Source organism: Tachyglossus aculeatus, chromosome 8 (genome assembly GCF_015852505.1).
Source record: "Tachyglossus aculeatus isolate mTacAcu1 chromosome 8, mTacAcu1.pri, whole genome shotgun sequence".
NCBI classification, from domain to species: Eukaryota; Metazoa; Chordata; class Mammalia; order Monotremata; family Tachyglossidae; genus Tachyglossus; species Tachyglossus aculeatus.
The window spans coordinates 33,258,793-33,268,928 of NC_052073.1; positions in this window are offsets into that span (position 1 = coordinate 33,258,793).

Sequence of the window (10,136 nt, forward strand, 5' to 3'; positions counted from 1 at the left end):
TATCTCAAGGTTTCCTCTCTCTCCCCAGTAACTCATTATTTCCTCCCACACAACATTTTTATAATTTTTGTATGATCCATCCATCCTATAATGTCCTTGTCATCTTACTAATAACATGAAGGGGACTTGGGGCAACCAGCTGCTGTTTCTTTTGGACTTTGGCTTCTAATAATAATGATATTTGTTAGGTGCTTACTATGTGCCAAGCACTGTTCTAAGCGCTGGGGTAGATACAAGGAAATCAGGTTATCCCACGTGGGGCTCACAGTCTTAATCCCCATTTTACAGATGAGGTAACTGAGACCCATAAAAGTGAAGTGACATATCCAAGGTCACACAGCAGACAAGTGGCGGAGTTGGTATTAGAACCCATGATCTTCTGACTCCCAAGCCAGGGCTCTTTCCACTAAGCCATGCTGATTCTCTTTGTCCATCTTTTGCCTTTTTTGGCCAAACTCATGCCAGACTACCCCACCAATGCCAAGTAATATTGAGCCACCATACTGAAACCTGATTCCATAAAAATAATAGCAATAATAATAATAATAGCAATAATAAATGTGGTATTTGTTCAGTGCTTACTATATGCCAGACACTGTACTAAGCTCTAGGGTAAATACAAAGTAATTGGGCTGGACACGGTACCTGCCCCATGTGGGCTCACAATCTTAATCCCCATTTGACAGATGAGGGAACTGAGGCACAGAGAAGTTAAGTGACTTGCCCACGATCACACAGCAGAGAACTGGCCAAGCAGGGATTAGAACCCAGGTCTTTCTGACTCCCAGGCCTGAGCTCTATCCACTCGGCCATGTTGCCACACTCTGTATCTAGCCAAGTATCAGAACTGTATTACAATCACTTTGGCTATCAATCAATCAATCAATCAATCAATCGTATTTATTGAGCGCTTACTATGTGCAGAGCACTGTACTAAGCGCTTGGGAAGTACAAATTGGCAACACATAGAGACAGTCCCTACCCAACAGTGGGCTCACAGTCTAAAAGGGGGAGACAGAGAACAGAACCAAACATACCAACAAAATAAAATAAATAGGATAGAAATGTACAAGTAAAATAAATAAATAAATAAATAAATAGAGTAATAAATATGTTATAAATATTTATTTTTATATTTTTAGGCTATATTTAGGCTATATATAGCCTAAAATATTTTTAGGCTATAAATGGGTTCTGTACAGAAAACTCTTGGGTGCCCTTCCCAATGTATTCACTCTTGCATGCCTACCCACCTGTTGCCCCCACTGCTCCAGAAGGGCAGTGTGAGTGGCACTGTTTAAACCACCAGTCTTCTCATCAATTCTTTCATGGCCTTAAAGTCTTCAACCCTGGACTAAGGCTCATCTGTTGTTACACCCAGAGAATCCATCTCCATCACACTAATAAAAGCAAGCTGAAAATGCACTCAATAAATACCACTCATTGATTGATTAAAAAGACAGAATAAATTCACCCAGGAATACCTACAAGTAACTCTAGAATGACTGTCGGTGCAATAACTGCCGTTTAGCAATTGAGATGAATTCTTTACCTTTGGTACTAATTCCTCTTCTCTTCCTTATTTTCCCAACTTATTGACAACACCACCATCCTCCCTTATTTAGTGTTAGTGTTTTTAGTGTTAAGTTTGTCTCTTCTGTCATTTATCTCTGGCAGTCAATCTGCAGGTACTTCCTGGGTAATACATCCCAGATCTGCTCCTTCCTCTCTCCCCTCACTACCATAGCCTGGTAAATAATAATAATAATAATTTTGGTATTTGTTAAGTGCTTACTATGTGCCAAGCACTGTTCTAAGCACTGGAGAGGATACAAAGTGATCAGGTTGTCCCATGTGGGGCTCACAGTCTTAATCCCCATTTTACAGATGAGGTAACTGAGGCACAGAGAAGTTAAGTGACTTGCCCAAAGTCACACAGCTGACAAGCAGCAAAGCTGGGTTTGAACCCATGATCTCTGACTCCCAAGCCCATGCTCTTTCCACTGAGCCACGCTGCTTCTCTAAATGTACTCACTGACTCCTAGTTGGACCACTTCTTGCCTCCAGTCATGATGAGAATATTATGTACTTACTTTTTCCAGACACTACTACTAGGCATAAGGAAATCTTCAAATGAAATAGAAGACGTTGGTTCCTGACCTTAAGGAGTTTACAGTCTAGTGAGAGGAAGAGACAGACTGACAGAAATAATAATTGTGGTATTTAACCATAGTAGTAAGTTTATCACTTAACATGTATCAAGCACTGGGATAGATATAGGATAATCTATGTGGAATAATCAGGTCCCACCCGGGGCTTTCAGTCTAAGTAGCAAGGAAAACAGGTATTGAATCCGCATTTTGCAGAGGAGGGAATTAAGGCACAGAGAAGTTAAATGACTTGCCCAAAGTCATACAGCAGACAAATGGTGGGGTCAGGATTAGAACCCAGGACCTCTGACTCCTTAGCCTGTGCTTTTTCCAATAGGCCATGATGCTACTCAAAAATGGCAAGCGTACAGTAAGGACATGATTAAAACAAAAGTAAACAATTAAATGAATGAAAAATGAATGCATGCCAAGAATGGTTGATGGGATGACATGAACAGGGAGGTGGAGATTAATCAGAGTTCTTGGAGGAGATGGCTTTCAGGAGGGTTTAGAAAGTGGAGAGGGATATAGTTTGGTTGATTTGAGTAGGAAGAGATTTCCACCCAGGAGCTAGGGTTTGTGCAATAAGTTGGAGATGGAAATCAAAGGAGAGCTATGTAATATTTTCCACTTCTTTTACCCCAAGTATAACCCCAGGGCTGATTCAGTCAGCATTTCACAGACATGTACAAGGAATAGACCAGGGAAGACAGTTTCTTGACCTGTTCTCTGGGGTGACAATAGGACAAAGTTGGGATCCTCCCACCCCAAATGGTCACAATTGTGCTCTGAACCTTGTATGAGATTGCAACTTCATAAACAGGCTTCACAAACAGACTTCCTCCTTTAATATTATCCTGATTGAAATAAGAACCTCAGACTGCTTAACCTTCACTCTGCCATCTACATGCAGTTCCAACACCATACCCTGGTAATATCCACCTAAAGCTCAACATGTCGAAGACTGAACCCTTGTCTTCCCTCCCAAACCTTGCCCTCCCCCTGACTTTCCCATCTCTGTTGACAGCACTACCATCCTTCCCGTCTCACAAGCCCACAACCTTGGTGTCATCCTCGACTCCGCTTTCTCATTCACCCCTCACATCCAAGCCGTCACCAAAACCTGCCGGTCTCAGCTCCGCAACATTGCCAAGATCTGCCCTTTCCTCTCCATCCATACTGCTACCCTGCTCATTCAAGCTCTCATCCTATCCTGTCTGGACTACTGCATCAGCCTTCTCTCTGATCCCCTATCCTTGTGTCTCTCCCCACTTCAATCCATACTTCATGCTGCTGCCCGGATTATCTTTGTCCAGAAACGCTCTGGGCATATTACTCCCCTCCTCAAAAATCTCCAGTGGCTACCAATCAATCTGCGCATCAGGCAGAAACTCCTCACCCTGGGCTTCAAGGCTGTCCATCACCTCGCCCGCTCCTACCTCACCTCCCTTCTCTCCTTCTACAGCCCAGTCCGCCCCCTCCGCTCCTCTGCTGCTAATCTCCTCACCGTACCTCTTTCTCACCTGTCCCGCCATCGACCCCCGGCCCACAACATCCCCTGGGCCTGGAATGCCCTCCCTCTGCCCATTCACCAAGCTAGCTCTCTTCCTCCCTTCAAGGCCCTACTGAGAGCTCACCTACTCCAGGAGGCCTTCTCAGACTGAGCCCTTTCCTTCCTCTCCCCCTCGTCCCCCTCTCCATCCCCCCATCTTACCTCCTTCCCTTCCCCACACCACCTGTATATATGTATATATGTTTGTACATATTTATTACTCTATTTATTTATTTTACTTGTACATATCTATTCTATTTATTTTATTTTGTTAGTATGTTTGGTTTTGTTCTCTGTCTCCCCCTTTTAGACTGTGAGCCCACTGTTGGGTAGGGACTGTCTCTATATGTTGCCAATTTGTACTTCCCAAGCGCTTAGTACAGTGCTCTGCACACAGTAAGCGCTCAATAAATACGATTGATGATGATGATGATGATGATCCAGGCAATTTGCTGCCATCATCCCTTGCCTTGCTGAATTTGGACATTCAAGAGATGTGGGAAGCATATCAAAGTGCTTTGCACATAGAAAGAGCTTAATAAATGCCATCATTATTATTACCAGTCCCACGCAGTGTGGCTTAGTGGGAAGGGCATGGGCTTGGGAGTCAGAGGATATGAGTTCTAATCCCTTTTCTGCCAGTTCTCGGCTATGTGATCGTGGGCAAGTCACTTAACTTCTCTGAGCCTCCCTCATCTGCAAAATGGGGATTAAGACTGTGAGCCCCATGTGGGACAACCTGATTACCTTGTATCTACCCCTGTACTTAGAACAGTGCCTGGCACATAGTAAGCACTTAACAAATACCATCATTATTATTATCTTGTAGGGAAAGAAATCCAGTTCCCTAAAACAATAGTGTGAGCTCCCTAAATTAGCACACACTCCATTAGGACAGAGAAAGATATACTGATAAACAGATGCGACAAAGTCAGAATCTTGAATCTTCCTTAGCAAAGAGTATGTGAGACAATAACAACAGATAGGCATCAGAAACCTTAAAATATAATCTTGGATTATATACTAAACAGCTTGTACTAGTGGATAGAGCACAGGCCTAGGAGTCAGAAGGACCTGGGAACTAATCCCAGCTCTGGCACTCATCTGCTTTATGACCTTGGGCAAGTCACTTAACTTCACTATACCTAGTTACTTCATCTGTAAAAAGGGGATTAAGACTGTGAGCCCCATGTAGGACAGGGACTGTGTCCAACCTGATTAACTTGCATCTACCCCAGTACTTAGAACAGTGCTTTTAGACTGTGAGCCCACTGTTGGGTAGGGACTGTCTCTATATGTTGCCAACTTGTACTTCCCAAGCGCTTAGTACAGTGCTCTGCACACAGTAAGCGCTCAATAAATACGATTGATATGATATATATGATCCATAGTAAGCTCTTGACAAATACTGTTATGATTATTATTATTATACATACATATATATTTATATGTCCTTTGCATTTGACGAACACACCACTGGTAGTGAACCTCACCTCCGAGTGAGTGTGTGGCTGATAAGGCTAATGTGAGATCCACAGTCCCAGGCTGCGGCCTTCCCAGACTGAGCCCCTTCCTTCCTCTCCCCCTCGTCCCCCTCTCCATCCCCCCCATCTTACCCCCTTCCCTTCCCCACAGCACTGTATATATGTATATATGTTTGTACATATTTATTACTCCATTTATTTATTTTACTTGTGCATATCTATTCTATTTATTTTATTTTGTTAGTATGTTTGGTTTTGTTCTCTGTCTTCCCCTTTTAGACTGTGAGCCCACTGTTGGGTAGGGACTGTCTCTTTATGTTGCCAAGTTGTACTTCCCAAGCGCTTAGTACAGTGCTCTGCACACAGTAAGCGCTCAATAAATATGATTGATGATGATAATGATAATGATGATCCGCATTGAGCATATAAAAATAATGTCCTTTGTTGTGTTGTGTTTAATGTTTGCAGTACCTGATGCTGTTTTCTCTTTTGCTTTGTCTCTATTTCTGTGTGAAGGTTTTGCTCAAAGATAGCCACTCTCTCCCTAATGGTAGTACACCACACAGATCTTGGCAATTAACTCCCAATTTTCAACTGAGATGCAGAATTGCTTGAGACTTTGTTTTACTCTGTCCTCAAAACATTTCTTCGGCTCTTCTTTCTTTCATGTTTCCCAATTTTAGCTCTCCAAATAGCCCATGTTTGGGCATGCGGCAGTCTCCCCGTCTCAAATGCCCCACCCAGTATAGTTTTGTTGAGGTGAACATAGCTTAGATTTTTATCATTGTTGTATTGTACTCTCCCAAGCGCCTAGTACATTGTTCTGCACATAGTAAGAGCTTAAAAACTATGATTGATTGAATGAATGAATGAATGAATGCTAGGAGGTTGGCTATGTTTTGGAACTTCATTGTTCATAATCTTATCTTATTGTTTGATAATGAGGATAGCCTGTAACTGTTGCTGGTGGAACTGCTGGGTGGGGTGGTTGCCTGGGATCCAGGTCTCTCAGTCATAGAGAAGGCTAGACAACATTATAGCTCTGTAAACTTTTAGTTTGGTCTGGGGTCTGATACCATGCTGCTGCCACCAAACTCTCTTTGACCATCTCCCAAAGGATGTCCTGGACTTCTTGACTCTGTTTTCCATTTCCTTATCTAATACTGAAAACCATGGATTAACTGCAGACTGCCCCTAGACTGGTAAGGATCTCTAACGTAACCCAGTTTACCCTAAAACTAGCAACAGTCTCTATTTTGTTCCTCATGGTAGAACTTCCCAAGGAGCTTCTTTGTTTTCCAGACTGGCCAGTTCAAGGTACCAATTTAACACAGATCTGAGCTCAAGGGCTTTCTATTGCTGCTGGTACTGTTTTTCTTCATTCACAGCATGGCCTAGTGGCAAGAGCCTTTGTTTGGATGTCAGAGGATGTGGGTTCTAATCCTGGCTCCGCCACTTGTGTGCTGCATGAACTTAACTTCTCTGTGCCTCAGTTACCTCATCTGTAAAATGGGGATTAAGATTGTGAACCCCAAGTAGATCAGGGATTGTGTCCATCCTGGTTACCTTGTATCTATCCTAGTATGTAGAACATTGCATGGCACATAGTAAGCACTTAACAAATACCATAATTATTATTATTATTGTTGTTTGCAGCTGATTCTTCTTGACTTTTCATGGCCTTCAGACCAGAGCCCAACTTAGGGAATACTACTGACCTTTGAGTTCCCTCGGGGAGTGAGTGTAGATGGAGAATAAAAGGGGACCCAGAACTTCGACTTGAGGGATCCCCTCTGTCCAAAATTGGGAAGCAGAGGAGGAACCGAGGAGGAACCTACAAAAGAGACTGAGAAGGAGCAGAAGAAGAATCAAAAGAGGACAGTCTCAGTGAAGCCAAGACCGGATAAAATTTCAAGGAGAAGGGGGTGGTCCACAGTGTCAAAAGCAGCTGAGGATTAGGTCCTCAAATGTCCAGGAGGATTAGGATGGAGTAGAGACCATTTTATATAAATCCAAGAAAAGGTCATTAAAACTAGGGATAGACACAGGGACCCTGGCTAGTGAGCCCACTGTTGGGTAGGGACTGTCTCTATATGTCGCCAACTTGTACTTCCCAAGCGCTTAGTACAGTGCTCTGCACACAGTAAGCACTCAATAAATACGATTGATTTATTGATTGCTTTCAGTGAAAGGAATGGAAGATATTTTTACAATTTTGACAGTTAATCAATGAATCAATCAGTGGTATTTATTTAACATTTAATGTTTGCAGAGCACTGTACTAAGTGCTTGGAAAGGTGCAATACAATAGATTTAGTAGACACACTTCCTACCCAGAAGAAGATTATAGTATCAAAGGGAAGACAGACATTAAAATAAATTGCAGTTGAGAAAATGGTAGAGTTTAAGGATATAATAATAATAATAATATTTATTAATCACTTTTAAAAAAATGATATTTGTTATGAGCTTACTATGCACCAGGCACTGTTCTAAGTGTTGAGTTTGATTCAAGGTGATCAAGTTGGACACAGTCCCTGTCGCACATGGCGTTCACGGTCTTAATACCCATTTTAATGCTAATAATAATAATGGTATTTGTTAAGTGCTTACTATGTGCAAAGCACTGTTCTAAGCACTGGGGGGGGGGATACAAGGTGATCAAGTTGTCCCACGTGGGGCTCACAGTCTTAATCCCCATTTTACAGATGAGGTAACAGACACAGAGAAGTTAAGTGGCTTGCCCAAGGTCACACAGCTGACAAGAAGCAGAGCCAGGATTCAAACCCATGACCTCTGACTCCCAAGCCTGTACTCTTTCCACTGAGCCACACTGCTTCTCTACAGATGAGGTAACTAAGGCACAGAGAAGTGATGTGAGAGCAGTACTTGAACCCAAGTCCTTCTGACTCCCAGGCCAGGGCTCTATCCACTAGGCCACACTGCTTCTCCTTGAAAGCAGCACTGACACTCACTCAATTGCAACAAACCGCAAGTGTAGCCCGGCCTGGTTTGCGGAACATTTCAGAGCACTGCTTGGAGGATAGTCCAACAGCAGCGTGAAACACACCAGCAAGAGGGGGAAATTCATGCCATCCTTCTAGACTGTTAGCCCACTCTTCTAGACTGTGAGCCCACTCTTCTAAACTGTGAACCCACTATTGGGTAGGGACCGTCTCTATATGTTGCCAACTTGTACTTTCCAAGCACTTAGTACAGTGCTGTGCACACTGTAAGCGCTCAGTAAATACTATTGAATGCCAGCCAAATCCTAGACACTCTCTTACTAAGCACCATATTAAGTACTGGGGTTAGATACAGGATAATTAGTCCCACATGAGGCTCAGAGAGTAAACAGGAGGAAGAACAAGTACTGAATCCCTATTTTGGAGATGAAGGAACTGAGGCCCAGGGAAGTTATTCATTGAATTCATTGAATTGTTAATTCAATTGTATTTATTGAGGGCTTACTATGTGCAGAGCACTGTACTAAGTGCTTGGGGGAGTATAATACAACAACAAACAGACACCTTCCCTGCCCTCACAAGCTTAAGTTCTAGAGGTGGGAGACAGACATTATAAATAAATAAATTACAGATATGTGCATAAGTGCTGTGGGGCTGGGAAGGGAGAAGAAAAAAGGGAGCAAGTCAGGGCAATGCAGAAGGGAGTGGGAGAAGAGGATAGGGCGAGTTTAGTTAGGGTAGGTCTCCTGGAAGAGATATGCCTTCAGTAAGGCTTCGAAGAGGAGATAGAGTAATTGTCTGTCAGATTTGAGGAGAGAGGGAGCTCCAGGCCAGAGGCAGGGCATGGGTGAGGGGTTGGTGGTGAGACAGGCAAGATCGAGGCACAGTGAGAAGGTTAGCATTAGAGGAGTGAAGTGTGTGGGTTGGGTTGTAGTAGGAGAGTAGCAAGGTGAGATAGGAGGGGGCAAGATGATGGACTGTTTCAAAGCGAGTGGTGAGGAGTTTTTGTTTTATGCTTATGTTTTATGTTTATGTTTTATGATGAGCAACCACCTGGGTTTTTTGAGAAGTGGAGTGACATGTCCTGAACATTTCTGTAGAAAAATGATTCGGGCAGCAGAGTGAACTATGGACCAGAGAGAAGCAGGAGGTGGGGAGGTCAGCAAGGAGGCTGATGCAGTAATCCAGGCAAGATAGGATGAATGATTATATTAACGTGGAAGCAGTTTGGATATAGAGGAAAGGGTAGATTTTAGCTATGTTGTGAAGTGGAACTGACAGGATTTTGTGATGGATGGAATATGCGGGTTTAAGGAAAGAGAGGAGTCAAGGATAATGCCAAGTTTAAGGACTTGTGAGACAGGAAGAATGGTGGTGCCATCTACATTGATGGGAAAGTCAGAAGGAAGACAGGTTTGGGGTGGGAAGATATGGAGTTCTGTTTTGGACATGTTAAGCTTGAGGTGATGGAAGGACACTTGAGTAGAGATGTCCTGAAGGCAAGAGGAAATGCAAGACTGCAGAGATGGAGAGAGATCAGGGCTGGAGTTTTGTAACTTGCCCAAGCCCATAGAGCAGGTAAGTGACAGAGAGCCCAGGTCCTCTGTTTCCCAGACCCATGTTTTTTCAACTAGGCCACGCTGCTTCCCATATGTAAGTGTAGTGGGTTGAATATTAGAGAGTACAGATACAAGTGCAAAGGGTGGGTGAGTAGGGGAAATGAGAACTTAATTGGGGAAGGTCTCTTGATAAAAGTATGATTTTCAGAGTGTTTTGAAGGTGGAAAGGGAAGTGGACCATCGGATACGAAGAAGAAGAGAGTTCTAGGCCAGAGAGAGAATGTGGGCAAAGTGTCAGTAGAAGGATAGACAAGATTGATATACAGAGGGTAGGTTGGTGTTAGAGTGAAGTGAGTAGATTGAGTTGTATTGGGCAAGAAGAGAGGTTAGGTAGGAGGGAGAGAACTGATTGAGTGTCTTAAAGT